The sequence below is a fragment of the Leopardus geoffroyi genome, chromosome B1 (assembly GCF_018350155.1).
Source record: "Leopardus geoffroyi isolate Oge1 chromosome B1, O.geoffroyi_Oge1_pat1.0, whole genome shotgun sequence".
Classification (NCBI taxonomy): domain Eukaryota; kingdom Metazoa; phylum Chordata; class Mammalia; order Carnivora; family Felidae; genus Leopardus; species Leopardus geoffroyi.
In genome coordinates, this window is record NC_059327.1 from 110,374,528 (window position 1) to 110,397,816 (window position 23,289).

At 37.9% G+C, this 23,289-nt stretch overlaps 1 protein-coding gene across 15 annotated transcripts in view; it reads right to left on the reverse strand.

Annotated features, from left to right (window-relative positions):
* ANK2 (ankyrin 2) overlaps nt 1-23,289 on the reverse strand; it is a 682,786-nt gene that overhangs the window by 324,582 nt on the left and 334,915 nt on the right. The gene's annotated exons all lie outside the window — the stretch shown is intronic.

Sequence of the window (23,289 nt, forward strand, 5' to 3'; positions counted from 1 at the left end):
GTTTGATTTTATGACTCCATAGGACTGAGTCTCTGAATCCTTCCCTCCATGCTGAAGATGTCCTGGAAAAGGAATCTGGTTTGAGCATGTAAAGATTATTATAAAAGCTGTTGTTTTATTGACCTTCTTTTCCATACCAAGTAACCTTTAGATTATCATGAACCCAGAGTCCTTTTCTACTGCTATTAATAGGGCAATGGTAAAAGTGCTTGTAAATGTGGGTGGTTTAGCTTGTAAATGTCTTCTTAAGGTACTTGTCCTTCTGTCTGATCTCTCTAGCTGTACGGTGCTGATTTTATTCAAAATGGGTTAGGGACAGGGTATATATACTTCTATCTAAGCCTAGACCAGACTATAAAGCTATTATGGCAACTAAATGGAAGGAATAAGTCCTACCAGGGTTATGAAAACCCTGAGGAAGAAAGAGTGAACATCTTAGTTGATCAAGCAAAGAGGAAGTCCGGCTTAAGGAGAAGGTGGATTTGAACTAAGTCTCGTTAGAGTCATCTTGGCAGCCAAGGTAGGCTAGAGTTGCAGGTAAGACATAGGTATGAAATACATGGTGATTTTCATGAAGCCCTGCCTGATCCCTTGGTCTGAGTAGGGAACCATACTATGAATCTCTGTACCACCACCACCTCCTCCTCCTCCTCCTCTTCTTCTTCTTCTTCTTCTTCTTCTTCTTCTTTTAAAGTAAACTCTATCCCCAACACGGGACTTGAACTCACAACCCCAAGATCAAGAGTCACATGCTCTACCAACTGAGCCAGCCAGGGGCACCACCCCTCTCTGTACCACTCTTAAAAAATATGCATCATAGCCTTTATCACAGTGAACTGTAATTGGGATTTATTATCTAGCTTACTATTCTGTCAGCTGACTGACTTTGAAACCATTGTATCTGCCAGTCCTTGTCCCTAATCCGACTGAAAAGACATAAGGCCTAAACTTCTGTCAGCTGCTATTTCATTTACTGCTTTGTTTTTAAATAAATGTGAGGCAATTTAGACATGTACAGTATATAAGAGAAGTAGTCATTATTTTAGGACTATGGGATGGTTGTCATCTCAATTTAAAATGAACCCAAGCTTATTCTTAGTGCTTTATCCTGTCCGTTACTTCTTCTAAATAAATCCAACTAGACATTCTTGGCTCATAACTTCTCTGGGGTGTGATGGCCTCCTTTATCCATCACCATTACTGTCATCAAAATCTGAGTTATGATGGGTACTAAGGATTTACTAAGCAACTAAACCTAAGCATTTCAAATGCCCCAAGGGCTTATTGTCTTAGACAGAAAAGATGAAAGCAGAATGGGATGTTAATGACATATGCCATAAATTCATTTAATTAGTGTTTAAGGGTTTTTAAAAGACTCAATGCATTCAATGGCAGCAGTGAATAAAATCAGGAAAATTACACCAGGGAATGGGGCTGCAGGATCTCCATGGAAGGAAATGTAGTATAGTCTGACTGAGCAGAAATGATTGCCACCTGAGGACAAAAAATAGTGTTTGATTGGTTGGTTCCTAAATTGTACAGATAGACTCATAAGGCAAATGGACCCTTTGTCTTCCAGTGAAATTTATTGCTTGGATGTGGCAAACCAGGAAATTAAAATAAGTACATTTTGGTTGAGATTCAAACTCAGAGTCACTAAGTTCAGTCAGAATGAGAAGGAAAAATTTAAATATGGAACAATGTCATTGATACTGATGAATCTCCAAGTAAAAGATGCCATGTAATCATGTGCTTGGAGAATCACCACTACCCTTGTAGTTAGGACTCACGGTTTCATGACTTTAACAATGCCAAGATTTTTTAAATGATAAAGTGATAATGTCCAAATTCTAGGAATAGAGCTGATCAACTTTGTCTAGAATAAGAGAAAGCATACCAAGAGAAGGGAAGTGAGTAAAGGAAGCTACATTTCAATTTGGAGGATAAAGATGTAGTCTCCCTGAGTATAAAGGCATGGAAAGAACTTGTGTGCCAGTTCTCTGCAGTGTCCGCTCAGGATCAGGGACAAAAGAGACAAGTGGTGTAAAGGCTGAAATGTGGACTGACTCTCAACACATGAGCGGAGTGACAGTGTAGACTGGGACATCCAACTGGGCTTAGGAGGAGATGGTTTAGGTCGTTCTGGTCAAGTGTCAAACACAGAGGGAGATAGTATCAATTCACAGCATGATGGAAGCCTGGAAAGCCCCCAGTTCTAAAAAACAAGATGAAAGGGAGGAGTCAAGCAGAAGAGACCACTTTGGCAGGGGCCCTACAGGTAGAACAGAGTCGTGCAGTCTTTGTGGGGGGCTAGAGAAGGAGGAATGAATAGGCACTGTGCTAAAGGTAAAAGTGACGAGTTAGAGAAATATATTGGATATTCAGCATAAGAAAGAACAATGAGTCACATATGGCCCCAAGGTTAAAGAGAAACATGACCCTTCAATGGAAAAGTTTAGCATAAATGATGATGTAAAAAAGAGATGAGCAGCTCTTTCCTTGTCCTATATAGTTTCATGTGGCAGCAAAACACTCAGTTTAAGATATCATATAGTTGTGCCAAAGGCCAAATTCATTATTTAACTTAAAAAGAAAGTTTTTTTTTAATGTTTATTTACTTTTGAAGGAGAGAGAAACAGAGCGTGAGTGGGGGAGGGACAGAGAGAGAGGGAGACAGAATCCGAAGCAGGCTCCAGGCTCTGAGCTGTCGGCACAGAGCCTGTCACGGGGCTCGAACCCACGGACCTGAGCCGAAGTTGGATGCCCAACTGACTGAGCCACCCAGGGGTCCCTCATTATTTAACTTTTAAAGGACTGACTGCAATATGGAAGTCTCATGAGTTTATGCTGATCCTTGACTGTCTTCTGTCTTACTTTAGTAAAGCACGCTTTCTTCTCACTCAGACCTCGCGAGTTGTGTTGCTATTACCAGTTGTCCGCTGCAGCCTGGGCTGCGGACCTGGAAGACGGCCTGTTCTCATTTGGCTCATTTGATGGTTTGTGCCAATAAATTTTTTAATTCTACTCTCCAGGTGGCAAAGCTGTTTTATAACAAATTGCTGGCTAATTAGGGCATAAATGTTCTTTTCTTCATTTCTCCCTGACCTTGCTCATTCTCTCCTCGCCGATTACACGCCCCGGAGGCCGTTTCTCACTCCTTGTTTTACACTCTCTTCTGTGATCTGCTTACATTACTTGTTACTTTCAGGACTTCGATCTTCATTTCATTTCATTTTCTTAATCTGTTGAGTCTGAAATCCCTTACTTGACTTTAGACCTTAGGTTCCCTTAAACCTAAAGTGGTTGTTCATTGTTTGTTTGTTATCAAATCGTCTACAATTTTTTGACTCCTAGCCATGTCATTGCTCTTACTGTAATACAAATATCCAAATATACAATCGTATGATTCATTTCGGATCATTCTCTTTATCCTTCTGGGATAGCAAACTCTCTATCTAAAATCTGGAAAATACACTTAGGATCCTGTTACACAAGGGAATTTTTAAATCCATTACTAAAATAGTGTTATATACTTTTATTTGTTTTTCATCTTACATCATAAAGTTGAAATTTTCCAGTTTTTATGAGAAGCCTATTTATGTGACATTCAGAACCATTAAATAGTAGAGATAAATAAGGGTAAAATAAATTTAAAGGATTGCCAAAGACCTCCAGCATGCAAACTGTTTAAAAATAACAATGTAGGGGCGCCTGGGTGGCGCAGTCGGTTAAAGCGTCCGACTTCAGCCAGGTCACGATCTCGCGGTCCGTGAGTTCGAGCCCCGCGTCGGGCTCTGGGCTGATGGCTCGGAGCCTGGAGCCTGTTTCCGATTCTGTGTCTCCCTCTCTCTCTGCCCCTCCCCCGTTCATGCTCTGTCTCTCTCTGTCCCAAAAATAAATAAACGTTGAAAAAAAAAATAAAAAATAACAATGTAAATTTTCTCATGATAATTTTCAGCCTCACTTATATGCAACCCATCCAGTCTCGCTTATATGCAACCCATCCAGTCTAGACATAACTAACTGTCTCAATTGTTGTGTATTTTTACAATCTTTTCATTGTGCAGGTGAAATTCATGCATAGGGCAGAAAAACCCTTACAGACCTTTATCTGCTACTCACAGGCAACTATTAGCAGATTTGTTTTTGTTCCAAAGATGTGGCTATAAAGTTTACATCTTTCTAACACTCAGGGGAAAACAGAAGAGAAAGAAATAAGAATTCGATGGAGAGGACTTGTTTTGATTCTCTTTGGGAATAGTTTTCCAAATGATCTCTTTAATTTGCATTTGCCCCAGGAACTAGATAGACTCAGAACCTCACGCTTGGAAAAGCAACTGGCATCACCGAGTGGCCCCAGAGACACGGTGACGGTGTGACCAGTATAGACGGAGAGCAAGAGTGGTCCACCCACCCAGAGAGAAAGATGTGACCGGTTAACTTATTTTCACTGTGGCCAGGCAGCCTACATGGAGTGTTGACAAATTAGGCAGACTTAGACTTCCTTGGGGCTTCGATTTGCAAAGTGCAGCCTCAGAAGAACACCTGTTAGAATCTAAGCCTGGCATTCAAATGGGGAAATCATTCTTGGAGGCAAAAACATGAACACATTCTCTTTCCCAGCTTTCCTGGGAGCTCTGCTATCTCCTTTTATTGTCTCTCCTGAAAACCTCTTTCTTAACTTTCCCTGTAGCTAACTCTGTCCAAAACTCTGTCCTCCACCAACGAGTGATTTCGTTACGTCTTACGATTTCAACCTCACCTGGCTGACGGTTCCTAAAATTATATCTATCTTGACCCTTTTGCCCAAGTGTCACATTTCAAATGCTTGCTAGACTTTTCCATCTGCCTATCCCACAGGAACCTCAGGGATGAGGTTCCACGCGAAATCTTGCCCTCTGAACCTATTCCTCCCTTACTACTGTCTATGTCAATTCCTAGTACCCCCAGCTACCATGTCACCAGAGTTGGACATGTAGAAGTCATTTTTTACCTGCTGTTTGCCACCTCCACCTCACCCCTGTATCCACTCAATGGCTGGTTCAGGCTAATTTGCCTTTATCTATCCCTTCCTTGCCACACCTACTATACGACGCTTTAGTTGATGCCCATACTACATCTCCCCAGGCATTACAGCTCCCTAAATAAAACCTGCCCCCAGACTTTCCCATTCTCTGCTGTCTCCACCGTAATGGGGAAAAAAATCTGGCCATGGCACTTTACTGCTTAAAGTCTTTCAAAGTCTCCTCATTAGCTACCCAGCATACAGCCCAAGCTTATGAGCATGAGGTACAACATTTTTACTCCTGCCTACATTTTCAGTCTCATTTATCATAAGACCTACTTACTTTTCCCTTTATAAGTTAGACAGAAAGCTTACAGAGTGTTCACTATTGCCAAGTCCTGCGCTAAGCACTTTATATACATTAATTCACACAATTTTCACGGAAACCCTATTAGGCAGGTCCCGTAATTACCTCAGTTCTTATAGATGAAGAAACAGGCAGAGAGAAGTAAGCTGCTTGCCCAAAGTTACACACCTTGACATGTCAGAACATGTGGTCCAGGTGCAGACTCCATGCTGTACCCCATTATGCCCTCCCTTCCTGGGAGGAAGCCCTGTTCTCATTTCCCCACGACATGGCCCACGTTTACCGTATGTCAGAAAATCTTCTGTCACCCCAGTGCCTGGTCAATCCTACATATCCTTTAAAGCTCAATGCAATCATCATAGCTGATAGCGGCTCAGTCACTACCAACTTATAGGAGTTCTTGCCTAACCTTCTTCCCTTCCTCACAGGGGCCACTTCTGTGTTTTTATATTGTATATAAAACATATATATGTGTATATATTCTGTGCTTCTAAATTTTGTTAATGTTTATTTTTGAGAGAGGGGAGGGACAGAGAGAGGGAGACATAGAATCTGAAGCAGGCTCCAGGCTCTGAGCTGTGAGCACAGAGCCCAACGCGGGGCTTGAACTCACAGACCGTGAGATCATGACCTGAGCTGAAGTCAGATGCTTAACCAACTGAGCCACCCAGGTGCCCCTATTTTATGCTTCTATAGTAGGCTCTGTATATCCCCATCACAGCAGTTAACCTCTAATATAATAATTATCTGTTTAGGGGCTCCTGGATGGCTTAGTCAGAAGAGCATGTGACTCTTCATCCTAGGGTTGTGAGTTTGAGCCCCATGTAGGGTGTAGAGGTTCCTCAAATAAAACAAATTTTAAAAATGTATCTATTTAATGAAGGGGACCTATTCCTTGAGGAATTCTCTTTAATTGAGGCCAAGGAATATGTCTCCCTCATTTTTGTATTTGATATTTTGTATTTTGCACAGCAGTGTCCAGACATTAAGAGGCATTCGATAAATGTGTGCTGAGTGAAGAATTAGTTAATACGTGGAGGAGTAAAGGGCACCCCCACCAGGAACCAAGAACCATTCCTGATAAGAGTACTACAGTAACTGAACTTTCAGTACCTACAGAGTGAGTTCAGTAGTCACTGCAGTTGATTTACAAAAACCTTATGAAGCCTGAATGTGTGTGTGTGTGTGTGTGTGTGTGTGTGTGTGTGTGTGTGCATGCGCGCGCGCGTGATGCAGGAAGAGGGACAGGATAACATAAATCAAGGGAGCAAGCGACTGAAAAGGATGGTATACACAGACAAAGTAAAACGAAGCACCTTTCTAAGACTAATGTGTGTTAATGGTTCGACAAATCAGTATACGGTTCCCTCACAATGTTTTGATTTCAACCATCTTTTTAGTTTGTTTTAAAGTTCTAATTTAAAAAGGCCTTAAGGTATCATAAAATATATACCTGAATCCAGGCAGACACCAGAGCAATGATACAGCAAAGCAGCTCTCCTTTCATAAGTCACAGTGAAAGACAGCTCTGGTTTAGTAGCCCTAGTATAACACATTCTCATGAAGCATTTGATAGTAAATACCAGGAAATTGGCTTTTGCATAATATCTTCGCAGATAAAAACTTGGTACCTCACTTGGTGTTTGAAACATAGCTTGTCCTCATTGTCAAGCTGGCCCACATGTCCTTCACACAGCAGACATTAGGGACATTTCTGATGCTGTACCTCTCAACATCAACACTTAAATTCTTTCTCACTGCTAGGCATTATTGCTCTTTAAGATGACCTCTAAGCAATAGGAAGATCACTAGGAGCCAGGAGATGTGAAGTCTAGGCCCATGTAACTGCTTACACAATTTTGGCCAATGTGCTTGACTTCTCTGGGTCTCCGTTTCCTCACGTAACATAAGACATTTGAATTTGGAAATTTTAAGCTAATTTCAGCTCTATAAGCTTACACTCTTGACGTAGGGAAGCTGAAGGGACTCCATTTTAGAAAGTCCCTGTCTCTTCTGTTTTTCTGCTAGGCCGTTTACCCATGTTCTGTATTCTGCCCCTGAATAAGCCATAGAAGCTATGTTCCCACTTCAAGGGGGGAAGCAAGAAAGTTAATCATTCTCTGAGTTTTGTCCTAGACCCAAAACACCTTATAACATCTAAGAAGATCCTGCATATGTTCTAGGACATTAGCCTCAAACAAGCCTCTGCTGATGCTGGTATCAATACCCTACCTTGGATAATTTTGGAATAACATCTATTGTTCACCTGACACTCGCCTTTGATAGAACCCTACCCTAGATCCCCAAAGGAACACATACTCTCGATCCCTTTCCGATATAAAGCCCTAACCCCAAACAACCACAGGACTCGTTCTCTTTTCCTTTCCGAGTCTCCTAAATACTCTGCTATTCTTTGTCACTCATGCTATTCAATAAACTCTGTTTTTACCTTCTCCACCTTGTGTTTGATTTCTATCCTATGTGAAGCGAGGGACTCTTTTGGCTGGTCCTGTGGGACCCCCTCTCTGGGTCCTCAGATCCAACCTGCCTGTATCGCTTTCAAAGAAAACTAGTGTTAATCAAATATCAAAGTCACCTGTATGTATACACGCTCTCACATGCATGAGAGAGAGTGCACTCATATATTTATATTGACTGCAATAACAAAATAATCATTGCTTTTATTAGACACACAGGATGAGTGATATGATATGTTTCTGTAGAATTTGAGAGGTACTGTGTTTGTTTAAATTTCAATTTTAACATGTTTTACTTGTTGGAGGTTCTACAGATGTACAAGGAAGCTAATTTTTAATGCATGGCTTAAATCACAGAAGTTAACTTTTCTTTTTTTTCAATGTTTATTTTATATTTTCTTCTTGAGAGAGAGAGAGTGAGTGTGCAAGTGAGGGAGGGGCAGAGAAAGAGGTAGACAGAGGATCCAAGGCGGCCTCCACGCTGACAGCAGAGAGTAGATGTGGGGCTCGAACTCACACACCGTGAGATCATGACCCAAGCTCAAGTCAGACACTTCACCGTCTGAGCCACCCAGGCGCCCTAGAAAGTTAACTTTCCAAAGAACCACACAAGGCCACAATTTTCATAAATAGTCTGGATTTTCTCAAAATGGGGTGGCGTGAGAGGCGGCAAGGACTAGTAAGTACTCTGTGGCAAGGCACATCACCACAGACTGAGCTCCTAGAGCGAGATGGGTAAACTGGTCTGGCAGGTGGGGAGGTAAGGGGTTTCAGTCATGGGAAAAACAAAAGGTGGCCAATGCACCACAGAGGAATGTAGAGCCCTCCTCCTTAATCCTAGCTGAATCCTGCCTCGTACCACCTGCTGTTATGTATAAACCCCCAGAACAATTGGCTACCTGCATATGGGAAACATTACTGAATCAGACACAAAATCCCACCATCGTGATAAACCACACAGAGTATTCTTATGGGAGCTTAGTCTGCACTGAGAGATAATGAGGTAGGTAAAAAGGACTTTTTTCTCCTGTTAGACTCCCAGCAAAAGGCATTTGTGTCATAACCAAATTCTAAAGCACTTCATGTTCTAAAGAATTAACAAGGCAAAATTTCTTTAATTTTTTTTTAATGTTTATTCAGTTTTGAGAGAGAGACAGAGACAGAGCGTGAGTGGGGGAGGGGCAGAGAGAGGAAGACACAGAATCTGAAGCAGGCTCCAGCCTCTGAGCTGTTAGTTAGCACAGAGCCTGACACAGGGTTCAAACTCAGAACCCTGAGATCATGACCTCAGCCGAAGTCGGACGCTTAACTGACTGAACCACTCAGGCACCCCAAAATTTCTTTAAAATAAGTGTCGAACACCTCATTTCAGCTCAGGTCATGATCCCACAGTTTATGAGTTGGAGCCCCACATTGAGCTCTGCACTGCACTCTGCACTCTCTCTTTCCCTCTCTCTCTGCCCCTCCCTTGCTCGTGCTCTGTCTCTCAAAATAAATAAACTTAAAAAAAAGTATTCAAAATAAAAATAAGCTAAAATAAAACAATATAATATAGATAGATCTTTTACACCTAAAAGCTATACAGTTTCAATTGGACCATGTTACTATAAATTCCAAACACAACTTTCAGTGGGAAGAAAGACATTTGTATATATCTACTGAAAAAACAGTTTGTGTGTGTGTGTGTTTATGAAAAAAAATTAAATTTCAGTTTAATGTTATAGGTCAACTCGAAAATAAAACATTATGTTAAAATAACTTGGGAGGTGAGCTTCCCATAAGTAAGTTGCCATTTGAGGCGTCAAGTGAAATAAAGAAACAGAAAAGTATGTTTCCCATTGCAATCTAAACAAATTCAATGTAGTTAGGTGAAAATTAGCAAGAATTAACACAATGTCTACTCAAAATAGCCCTGAAATGTGTTTTTCAGCCTTACTTTTATATTTGCACAGTCAAGTTTCATACATCTTAAAAAGTAGAAATATTTTTATGTGAGAAAAAATACCATTTTTCATAATTCAACTCTTTGACTTCCACATATGCTATTAATTTGCAAGAATTTTTAATTATGATATAAAAAATACCTACCTATAACCACCAGCCAATAAAAATAATCTGTAATTAATATCATAGATGTGGATTCTACTTATCAATCTATTTGATCTCTCATCTTCTGCCAACTGAGAAAGTAGCCACGCAAAACCAATGTTTTCTGATTGTAATAAAAAGCAATGCATTTTACACTGAGAAAGGATATATCTGCATCATCAAAGAAATACATTTTCACTAGACACTACATAGAAAAAAGCAAATTCAAGAACTACAATATAGTTTTTGATAAAGCAGCATTGAGAAAGCAGCATTGAAATTTACCTCTCCCAGAATTTATTTTACTAACGACTGTTACCAAATGTTATGTGCAATACTGGCTGCAGGGATAATTTGAAAACTTTTACTAAATGATAACCCAATACAATTCATTTAGGAAACACGGCAAATTTTGTGGCATTTTTGCTATTATTTGGAAATATCCAAAGGTAATATTTGTTATGCACACGTACACACATATGAGTGATTATGTAGAAGTGATTATGTATAGATACATTTATATTCAATTTCATATTCTATCTCAGAATTTTCAACTCTAAGAAGATATTACACTATAGAATTTGAATTTTGGTCAGCTATAAGACAGACACTTGTCACCTGTTAGCTAAATTGGTATAAGCACCTCATTTCCTTGAGGTCATCTTAGGGTCAAAAGACATAATTACTTGTCATCATGATAGACCTAGGGAAAATAATCAAATTAGTACTGTAGAAAGAAAGGGCAAAATATTAATCATACTCATAAATATCTGAGCTATACAACCTTGAAATTACTGGACAAATAGTAAATAAATGTGTACTAGACAGTTGCCATTGAAAAGCTGCCAAGAATCCTTCTCATATTCCAGAAAATTCAGTATGTTGAAAGATGTAGTCAGCTGTACCTGCCTAAGTATCAATCACCCCTGTGATGTACTCATTTGTGTCAAATATATTCTAAAAGTCCCATGTTAGACCACATATTCTCAATTTATCAAGTTATTCACACTGTTTACTTCTGCAATTCATATAGTATTGGACAATCTCTACTTAAAATAAGGCTCTTATGGATGTTAAAAAAAAGACACTGCAAAAGGTTGATATGTATTCATATAGAAGTATACAAAGAACTGTATAGCAACAGATATAAAGAATATACTATGATCCAAACTCATTTCTCACTGATGACGTTAAAATAAATTTGAGAAATCATTCTAAATAGTAAAAGTTCCCAAAATATTACTTTTATTTTAAAATATGAAATGGAAATGTACATGGTATTTAAATTATAGATTAGGCCATCCTCTGATAGTGTTCACATGCCCCTTGATTCTTGGGTTGGAACATGAGACTACCATTATAGGTCCTGACATACACACACAGAAAAAGAGAGCCAAACTCACCTTAGGGGGAGGGAAGCCTGTTTGAATATTTGGAAATTCAATTTATGACTTCCAAATTAATAATCCAGCTTTATACAAGGATCTAAAATCTGCATATGACATGGCATTAGGTTTTTAGAGGGTTAGTTATCATTATAAAAGCTTTCTATGGTGATGGTAATAATGAAAACACTTCAAACACCAGGAAACTATGAATTAGAGCATGATTAAGACTATTGTTTTAAAAAGTGCAAAGTTTCTAAGCCATTTCCAATAGTATCATATCTGAAACCGAGAATAATCCAAGTGTGTATCTATGTGTGCATATAATTTTTCCTCAACTCTTGACTTTGTTGTATAGGCAATCTATAAGAAGTATCTCCCAATTTCCTTTTTGAAAAAAGAAAATTTTAATTGCTCTGCAAAGGATGAATTATTTCCATTCATAAATCATTTTCTTCATATATGATAAATTGTAAAGTTTTAAAAATAATCATCCCTTAAAACTGTTATCAGAAAGAAGCAATAAGGAGCCAAACTTCACTCTTCCATTGGACTCTGGCCAGCAAGTGATTCAGAAAATTGTTGCAACAACAGTTTTTTATCTGATCAAGGCATTTTGTCAAAATAAGAGTAAATTCCCAAACCACATCCAACCTGTTGCTATTGCCAAAGAACTACCTGCACAAATCAGGCATGGAAGCCACTTGGGGTCAGGTCATCTGGAAGAGTTTCCTGATGGAACAGACCTCCTACCCACTCAAAAAATAGTTTAGAGTGCATGTTCCTACATGGGCCCGTATACAAATGTCTGATTGCCCCATGTAATGGCCCAATCACTCCTACTGATTCTTTAACAACTGGAAAGAAGTCCCTGCTGTGTAATGAGATTATGAAGCACATGATAGATTACTGACCTTTTGAATTAGGACAAACAACATGAACTCACTAACAAACTCCCCCTTATATTGAAGAGGCTATGTTAAGAGTGTCAGCCATTTGACAAAAATAGTTGAAGTGCAGATGGAAATATCAACATATAAGGCTTCATTCTTCAGTGTTCCAGTGCTAAGACCAAGAACTCACATCTGACTTGAATATTATGAGCGCATCTGATAATTTTAATCAATGACCAAATAAAAAAAAAACATTTTCCTATTTGGGTTTATACTTCAGTTTTGAAATATATTTGAAAAAAAAAACCAATCAAAATACCTTTTTAGATTCATTGACTAATCAGCGAGGTATATTGGGGCCAATGGGTTTTGAACATAAAGAAACCTCTATTTTTTGAATTCTTGATCCTATTTTAATTGTTTAAAATGTTGCTCTATCAGCATAGCACAGGGGTTTGGAGACAGGCAGGAAGGTGATTTTGAATTGGGGTAACATCTTGGGTCCATCATTTAGCAGCTATGTGAATTCAATCATGGAAGTTTTTCAATCCCTCTAGACATCAACCTCTTCCTCTTTAATATGGGGATAGTGCCAATTCATTGAATTATTGTGCAGATAAAATTAGATAATCTATGTAGAACTCTTAGCACAATGGGTAGTGCATAATACAATGATAAACTCTCAATATGTATTATTTTTTGTTTATTATTCAAAAATGTTGTTCCTATTATTATTATAAAATGTTTTAATGAGGTAAGCTATTTTTCCTAATGAAAAATATTTCCATAATTAAACTGTTCAGCTTATTAGAAAAAACATAACTTATTCAAACAAGTTTGAATTCAGTTAACTTCATCATGAAGCCATAGAAGACCTCCATTTTTACTTTCATTCTATTACTATTGTTACCCCTCACATGGACCTCCTAAAAAGGGACTGGGATTCCTTTTCATATTGAAGAGATAAGTAATTAGGGGATAATCTTGACACATAAATATGTGCCTAAAGAATGTCGATTTTTAAGTTTATTTTTGTGGGGTAATGGATTTGGGTTTGTACACATCTAGCAGTATTCTCCTGTACTGTCTCCGTTTGATCAGCTACTCTGTGAGCTTAAGAATGAAGTTTATGCCTTTGAGACTAAATGAAGATAATTGCCTTGTGTGGAATAGCAGTGGCTAGATTAGCACTATGTCCTAACCAGCTGCGCAATTCAAACCAAAACCTTGTCACCACTTATCCTGAAACCTCACTACACGGACTTATTCTGAGTCTCAGAATAATGTGTTACTTATTAACATTTTATTAATGCTACTCAAATGTGGTTTTCAAAAGAGTCTAAAATCATTAAAACAAATGGATAATTCACATTAAGTCTCTTCACAGTCACTACTGTAAACCGTCAACTGCGAGGACAGTGTTGCCAATTTCTGAATTCTCAAAGTACAAATACAAACTTCTCAGAAAAGAATTTTACAGGTGTACTTTACTTTGCCCCTGTCACTTGTTCTGTACGTTGTATTGGGAGAACCATATCCCTTTGGTATAGTGGGGGGGTAAACTCTACAGGTGAATTCTACTCTAATATCAGATTTATGTTCTCAGATCGTCACACGAAACACAAACAAAACCATTCTGCAGGTAAACCTCAGATGTGAATGTTTTTCATACTTCTGAATCCACAGACTTATGCACGGCTTCTGAAATGAATGGAAGAGGAGCTGCTACATGGTATTTCCTTAATCCTTCTCCTCACCTTTTATCCTTGTACTACACAGGATAAAACATTGTCATTAGGATAGAGCAGGAACCTTGACTTTCTACACAAGGTGGGAAGCCGACAACCATATTGAAAAAAACATACCAGCTTTATTTCATGAGATTTAGAAGAATTATCACAACCCTGAGTGTGACAAATTTGCCTTAACTCTGTCACAGACACACATCCCCATTACACGCTGTGTGACCCAGCAATGCACAGATGTGTGGCATACAGCCACATCAAAGTACCAGGACAGAAGAATGACCTATAAGAATACAGCATTATGCTAATCTTCTCTTCATGTTGAGGCAGAACAGAACTGATTCCTATAGGGTACTTAGAAAGTATCTTCACTGGCTTTTGAACAACTTTTCTACACAAATGATATTATGTGATAGATCATACTAAGTCTAAGTTGCAGAGACAATTACAAATATATTTACTACAGTTCATACCAACAACGTACACCTATCAAATTCTTAAGTAAACCTACTCTTTTGAATTTGACTGATTCAAGAGGATACCGAAATGACTTACTGTGACAACTATATGGAAAATACTAAACAATCATATGCCAGTTTGATCTGATACAGGTCTGACTGAATGTGAACAAATTAAAGCAGATATTCATGCCAATTTTAACAACCCAATAGGATGAATAGATCTACTAGTTCTAATGGCGTCTCTAAACTACCGAATGCAAAATGTCTGTACTTGTTCTAGTTTTTCGCTTCCTGGTTTTCACTCTAAAATACTGGTCTTGGAGCGCCTGGGTGGCTTGGTCGGTTAAGCGTCCGACTTCGGCTCAGGTCATGATCTCACGGTCTGTGAGTTCGAGCCCCGCGTTGGGCTCTGTGTTGACAGCTCAGAGCCTGGAGCCTGTTTCAGATTCTGTGTCTCCCTGTCTCTGCTCCTCCCCTGTTCATGCTCTGTCTCTCTCTGTCTCAAAAATAAATAAACGTTAAAAAAAAATTAAAACAAAATAAATAAAATACTGGTCTTTATCTCTATTGCCACTCCCCACTTCCACCCCTCACCCCCGTGCAATGATTACGAGACAATACTATAAAATAAGAGAGAAAGTCAATCTGCCGTCACACCCCCTGAATTCAGGGCAAGCATTTAGAACATCTGAGAAAAGGAATCTTTAGGGATAAGTATTATGTGAAAAGGGAACTAAAATCATGACACAGAAAATACCAAATTTCCCATCCATAATTTTCATGGTGTTTCAATTTTTTTAAGTTTTTAGTATTTTTTTTGTCCAGTTAGAACACCCTCACCTAGACTGGCTCAACTTTCACAGAGAAATATTTATCCTTAAAAATGTTGTTAAAGATCAGCAGTATGATAAATTACTACATTATTACATTAAAATACTTATAAAAAGATATCACTTACTAGTACTTGGTAAAACATTCTAGAATGGTCCACCTTCCATTTTTAAATTCTTCAAACTTCCCAAATCAACACAGATCCTGACACTTATTTCTGTTTCCATAGTTTTACTTCTAATATGCCCCCCTTACTTTTTTTTTTAAACCATGAGTGTTCTCTGAAGTACCAGTGGCTACAATTGTTCTTATGGATAAAAAGTTCAAGGCAGCCAGAGGTAAAATAATTGACCCTAAGTCACTCTGCCTGCCAGTGAAGATGAACAAAGACCATACGCAGAAACCTGTGGACAGACCAGGAAGTGGAAAGGAGGGGAAAGTCATGAATTTCATGTTCAAGGATCTGAAAATTCAACAGGATTTAGTCACTCCGAACAAACTCAAAAGTATGCCAATACATAAAATGGGCCAACATATAACAGATATAATGATAACCAAATGAGAAAAACCATTTTTAGCTAACATGTAAGTGCAAAGTCTTGGGAGTTCCTATGTAAGTTTCTAGACAACTATTGTCCTAGGGTAACCATAGCAGTTTCTCTAAAGGCAGAGGTTGATTATTTGGGTAATTAAAAAGAATAATATAGCAGTAGACTGAAATGCCTTATTAATTTGGAGGCTTATTTATTGGAATTTACTATTGACAAAAGGAATAATTTATAAACATGAATATATATGGGGGAAGGCTTCAGAGATAAGATCAGTGATTAAAGAAATATGCGCTATAAGAGAAGGGCACAGGATAAGTCTCCCAAAGAAGATGAATTCTAAAATGTGAGCCTAGAACTGACCAAGGCTCAGAGCATAAGGACATGTCAAGGAGAATTCACCCAAAAAATGTATGATGATAAACCACAACAAATTTCTCAACAGTTTCCTAATCATTAATGTGACTTGTGATTACATGGCTGAGGTTGTCCCATCTAGATTGCCTATCTATCCCCATCCTTCATACTCCAGTATTAGCCATAAATCAAGGCCCAGGGCTATTTGTTCACCGCCTTGTGGAGCTTAATAATTTAACAAAATCACACTGATCTCTTGCTCTTCTCCAGGATCCTAGAGAATTTATTTTGGGCACTGCACAACATAATACTTACAATCCTTGTTAAATAATACTTATAATATTTCTGAGTTGCTCATTACCTTTTTTTGATAGAAATGTCTACTCCATCAGATTATAAACTCCATGAAGGTATCAACCATTGACTTTCATCCCTGAAATGCCATAACAGTTAATTCAGTGCTATATGAATTCAGTGCTATATGCACCTAGCAAACCAATACAAAATTGTTGAGTTAGGGAGGTTTCCTGTGTGTTAGGAGGAAACACTTAAGTTAAATTGAGTTAAACAAGTGGATTCTTGGAAACTAAAGCTCATTAAGCAAACGTTAGAAATCAAGGTCTTTTTCTTAATGAGTACAAACACAAATTAGTGGGTGGAAGATGATAATTGTGAGTTAACAGAAAGACATGAATAAAAACCAGGTTTGATAACTAACTATAAGCTCACCCTCTAGATTAGGTGTATCATTCATGAAAACATATTTCACTCTCTCCCTCTGGCTTTTAAAAATTGACTCTCCAAAACGGGTTGGCAGGTATTAATGAATTTCAAAGAAAAAGAATATCCTATCATATTTATTTGGTCTCAAGTTATAAAACAGTTAATTTTTTTTCTATCAAAAGATGGTCTCATTTGGTAGCAATTCCAACTCGATCTTTTCAAGTGAAAGGAAATGGAGATGGTAAGTTTATTTGTTGTGATGAATCCTGCCAGTGCCCACTGAGATAAAAATAGACAGTGGTTTTGTTTCTGCTACCAACAGGAATTTGAACACATTACAAGCAGGAAAGAAACAAAGCTGTAGGCATATTTATAATTTAGTATGCTCTAAATCAGGGCGAGATAGTAACAAATACAGATTTAAAAATCTTAATTCTATTTCAATATGCATTCACTTGTCTCTTTAGAAACTTTATTGAGAAGGAAAAAAAAACCCACAAATACTTTAGAAAAGAGTACAGTAAACCTTGGGCTGTGAGTAAACTGTTCTGTGAGTGTTTCACAAGATGAGCCAACATTTCTACTAAATTTTGACTTGATAAACGAGCAATGTTTTGCAATACGAGTAGTATGTAACGCTGAACGTCACATGATCACAACCATTTCAATGGTTCTTGAAATTTGCTTTGATATGCAAGTGCTTTGGATTACAAACATGTTTCTGGGACAAATTATGCTTGCAAACCAAGACTTTACTGTATGTGAAAATGAATCTTTCATACAACAATTGCTGAGAATATCATACTAACAAAGTTTCTCAGGCAATTAGAATAAAGTTGTGAAAGTAGGATCAACTTTTTATGCTAGCTTAATTTGATACACCTAAACCACAGAAAGATACCTGTTTACTTATGTTATCCCATTCATTTTTGTGGATTTTTCAAAGTCCAGTACATGTCTGTATAGACTGAAAGAAACAGCTACCCCAACATATCACAAAATGTACTAGGAGCAAAAGGAGAGGAAAGGGGAGGCCTGAATGGAAGAATATTACAAACATCCAGGAAATAAATCACCTTTACATATATTATTCCCAGATTAGAGTCAGCATTTTGGAGAAAGTCACCAACTGGTAGAAGATAGGAAGCAAGACAGGAAGCAAAACTGGGGGAAAAATCTGGAGGACATCTTATAGCAGAAGATGAAGCCATAGATACTCTAGAAGCTTTGCAGGAGACACAGAGATATGGGTTAGCACCTGGTTTCTGGGGGAGAAATGGTTCAAAATATGTCATTTGGTGAATAGTAGGAAAAATGTCTATCATTTCTCCAGCGACATCCCCACATAAAGCCTGAGTCTCCAGTTCCTCATCTACAAAACTGGCGTAATAATACTCACGAGAGTTATTTTGGAGATTAAAAGAGATGGTGTATGTGAAGTAATTCTAGGTCCTAGACATTGAATAAGAGTAAAATAGGGGAGAAATGCTGTCTATTCTCTTGTGTCATTGTTATTGCCATCTAGACTTAAAAGAAATAGATGTAACTGTAAGAGCCAAGTAACAATCTAACACATCTAACTGAAATTAGAGACTCTTCTTTCTAAAATAACTCCACTTCCTGTCTGCTGACCACATTCTAAGGCAATGTTTCTAAACTCTAGTGTCCATAAAAAAGAGTTAGAAGCTGGTAAAAAAAAATCCCCAAAAGTGATTGAGCAAGTCTGAAATGGGTCCTAAGAATTCTCTTCATTTATCAGGCAACCCAGGGAATTCTGATAGTCGTGATCAGCAGACAGGACTTTACTCTAAAAAGGGTATTTTAGGTTTAATATGTAGCTACTATTTATATACGAAATTATCAGTGAAAGAATCCTATTATGAAGGTACGTAGAAAGCTGGAGAGACATAGAAAACCACAGAATACCACGTTGTAAGGGATTCTTCTTTCCAATAAAAAAATTTCCATCACCTCTGACAGATGGTTATCCTAAACACCTTCAGTGATGGGGAATTGCTGTCTTCAGGCAACACATGCTATTTTGGGTTATAAATTCATGTTAAAAAAAAGGTAAATCATAACTTATTTGGAAGATTGAAGAAATGGGGATATTATTCAGAATGAATTATACATGAAAGCCTTTCTAGACTTGACTGAACTAGGTAAGGCACCAACTAAATTCAAAACCAATTTGCCTGCAAGAAGATTTGAACACCCAAACATTGGCTCTGCTGCCTGATTGTACTAGAAAAGCCATACGTTCTGTGGCTGCTGGAAAATTAACCTTTTTTTTCTGTGTCTCTCATTCACATTTCAATGGTGCAACATTTCAATCACACATCTGGTATCACTTTCATCTCCCTATTTAGGCAGTGGCAAGTAAACAGCAATAAAAATATATACAACCAAAAAATTTTGCAACGCTCATGAATATTTTAAAATAATGGTCCAGAACAAAACATTGTAAATGAATATAAAATATGCCGCAAAGCCATTTTATCCTACTACTCGATTGAAAACAGTAGGATTTATATTTTAATCTTTATATAGGTATTCCACCAAATGAGTGAATAGTTATTAAGTCATTTGGTTGTTTACTTGTTTTAGAAGAACTCACAAAGCCTCATGGTTTCAGATGGCTCTGTCATGTGTGATTGATGCTTGGGCATTTCCATTTTCATTTATGTAAATTATCAGAGGCTCCTACAGTCTTGTCACTGACACAAAATTGGGAAATGTGAGGTGCTGCACACTAACATGGTCTTGAATTATTTTCATCTAATCTGCCAAAATATTGTCTGGAATAAAATATTTATCGAGTTGTCTGGGATTAGAATAGGCTAAACACTCCCCTACAGTGATACAGTATGGGTCTCTGTACTTCCTTTTAGTCCAGGATTCCCGCTGGAAATTAGAGTATTTCCCATTTCCTCTTTTCCACTTAACAACCACTAGAATATCAACCCCAGATCTGTACCTTGGGTAATATTTGTTTGCGTGAAATAACTGGGCCTTAAGTAAGCTATTTGCTGAAGTATTACATGAGAAAGATTTCTATGAATACTTTAGCAACAATATCTGATTTATTTTCCTTCAACACTAAAGAGCATCCAATAATAAATCTCTGTCTCTCCAAAAGAATCTTTGTGTTCAAGCTTGAGAAAGAGAAAAGCAGTCACTGGCACCCAGGAGTGAGCCGGGTACTATCAACTTGGCCTTTGTGTTTTGCTGAACATAAACAATTTCCCAGAGCATCATCATCAGACCAGGCCACTCTGGGACTAAGATGGAGCAGGGCAAAAACAGCACCAGTCCCTTATCATGTTTGAACACAGACAAAACATGAACATTGTGTCCAAGCCACAGAACACCAGATAGGCCCCTTTCTTACTAAATGAGAGATTGCTGGGAGTTTTTCTTCTTTTTCTTTCTTTCTTTCTTGCTTTCTTGCTTTCTTGCTTGCTTTCTTGCTTTCCTGCTTGCTTGCTTTCTTCCTTTCTCTTCCTTCCTTCCTTCCTTCCTTCCTTCCTTCCTTCCTTCCTTCCTTCCCTCCCTCCTTTCTTTCTTTCTTTCTTTCTTTCTTTCTTTCTTTCTTTCTTTCTTTCTTTCTTTCTTTCTTTCTTTCTTTCCCAACTATAGCTTTAGTCTGCATTCTTAGAGCTAAGATTTCTTGGGATAAACAATCATAGAACTGTCCCTGCTTTCTGACAGCACTCAATCCAGAGTGAGCTCCCACTTTCTTGGACCCTCCCCCAAATCACTCATCCAAAGCCCAAATCCTAGGAGTCTTTGCTAACTCAGCTGCTCACAATGTACATCCTCCCTCACTGCAATGAGTTGTAACCCCGACACATTCAATCACAGGTGTGTTCTTTTTTATTTTTATCTTTTAATTAAAAAAAATTTTTTTTCTTTACATTTACTTATTTTTGAGAGGCAGAGACAGAGCACAGGTAGGGGAGGGGCAGAGAGAGGAGACACAGAATGTGAAGCAGGCTCCAGGCTCCGAGCTGTCAGCACAGAGCCCAACACCGGGCTCAAACTCACGAACCGTGAGATCATGACCTGAGCTGAAGTCAGACGCTTAACCGACTGAGCCACCCAGGCGCCCCCAATCACAGGTGTGTTCTTAGTGGTCTTTGCATGGAAGGCATAGTGATCAATTATTAAAAACAGAATAGAATTTTTTTTTTTACTAAAGGTAGGATCATTTCTATTTTCAAGGTACTCACTAAAACTCTAATATAAAATAAATTCCTTTGCTTATTTTTCCACATTGTGGGTGTTGTGGCAAAAGACCCTTTCATTCTGTCCCTGAGAAGAACCACTTTTATGAGATGTGGAATAAACAAGTGTATTATGGCTCATCTGTTAAATATTTACTAGAGGAGGAGGCATGTTTTCAAGGAATATGATTCATCCTATTGGATCAGCACCCGGGCCACAGTGAGCTTGGTGGTCCACAGTCCTGGATGCTCACACAGAATCCTACCATGCATTCAATGTGAACCTCTAGTAAAAAAACAGACAATTGGATTGAAGTGATATGACACTGACTTTGCTCCAGTTCTTGCTTTGCTCAGATTTTATCCTTATTAGGGATGCTTATCTCTTGATTATTATTTCCTCATCAAAGCACATTTAATGGTCTAGTTTCTAAATATGAAAATTTAAGTCGCCTGCTATGAAAAGACGTGAAGCAGTAATCTAAAGACCTGAGTTACATTTATGTGGATCTCAATAATCTGTATGAGATCACAAGTTTTCAATTATAGTATATAACTTCTGGCCTTTTGAGAAATGAATACTAGCCTTTGCGAAGTACCAATATTATATTCTGCCTCTCTTAAGAATATAAACAGACTTTGCTTCTATAGGGCTTATTCTAATAAGTAATTTCCATTCAAGGGAATTGTAACAACACCTAAAAGTCATTGCCATGAACTATATATTAAATACTGCCCAAAGAATTTGATGCCCGTTATTTCTAATCCTCACAAAATACCAATAGGTGTATAGAATCATTCACCTTGTAGATGAGAACCTAAGTCAGAGAAATTAAACGATATGCTGCAAACACACTATATTCAGAGATAGAGCTAAGATTCAAACCCATTTATGTCTGATTTGACAAACTAAAGGTTGGTTACTTGTGCATGCATGTGTGTGGATGTTTTCCTATTAGGTGCAATTCTCCTAACCCTCAATATTCACTGTGTTTTCATAGCTCATTTAATATATGCTTCTGAATGTATGTAAAAATACACACACATACGCAAAGCTTACAATCAATTGCTATCATTTTGAATACAAGTTTGAAAAGACTTTATTCCTAAATAAACATATTTGAGAAAATAGAGCTGAAAAAATATTATAGCTCTCACATACGATGATTTCATCTTCTCTGCCACCTCAAATACTTTAAGATGGCTTTGGCCATGTGAATTTAGTATCAACCCTCAGAGCTTATAAAATCTTCGTGATACAGATTCTCCACCCCTTTAGTAGTTCTGAGTATAATGTTTCCAATGCAGCATAGGGACTTCAGAGAGAAATTAAGATGAATTTGAAACGATACTGTGAATTCAAACAAAAATTCCTTCTTTCTTTTTCCCTATCACTTGCTCTCTTTTTCTTCTCTATTTGTTTTTTCTTTTCTATTTGTTTTTTCTCTTTTAAAGGTTAACCAATTAATTAGCTAACACTCTGCAAAAATGCCATCGAGGGCTGGAGGATCCAGAATCCTTAGGTACAAAAGGATATTCTACCAATGTTCCTGCCTACCCTGAATTATCCTTTGCCTTTATCAGACTGCATCACTATCTTTACACTATTATTTTTTTTTAAACTCATATGTGGGCATGCTTATCTTTATCAAATTACGCGGCACCATACAAATTTACTAACCCCTATTTGCTAATACGATGATCTTTTAAATATCAGAGGTTTGCTTCAAATCATTTCTAATTCTTTAGATTATGAGACATTTAGTACCAGAGACCTATAATTTTGAAGTGCAATGCAATTTCAAAATTGTCAAAATGAAAAACATTCATTTGTTCATGGTAATTTTTTCAACCTGCTCATTCAAAATGCAAACCGTCTAACGTCGGAATGCATTTACATTAGAATCATGTTACATTCTGCCCGTCTTACCGCCTCAAGAAATAAACGGATTTTAGGAGAATTTATTTAAAAGACATCTCTGTCAGAGGTGGGGCTCACATGGCTCTGTGAGGCTGCAACAGTTTACCAGAAGGAGTCAGGCCATAAAGAAAGAAGTGCTAGCATTGGGTGGGGCTGAATAGTTTGCATCTTTTCCCACTGTTTCTCACTGGTATCGTTTCCATGAAAATCAAGGGTGTGGGAATGTATGCCAGGCTAAAAAAACCTACACACGGCTTTGTGT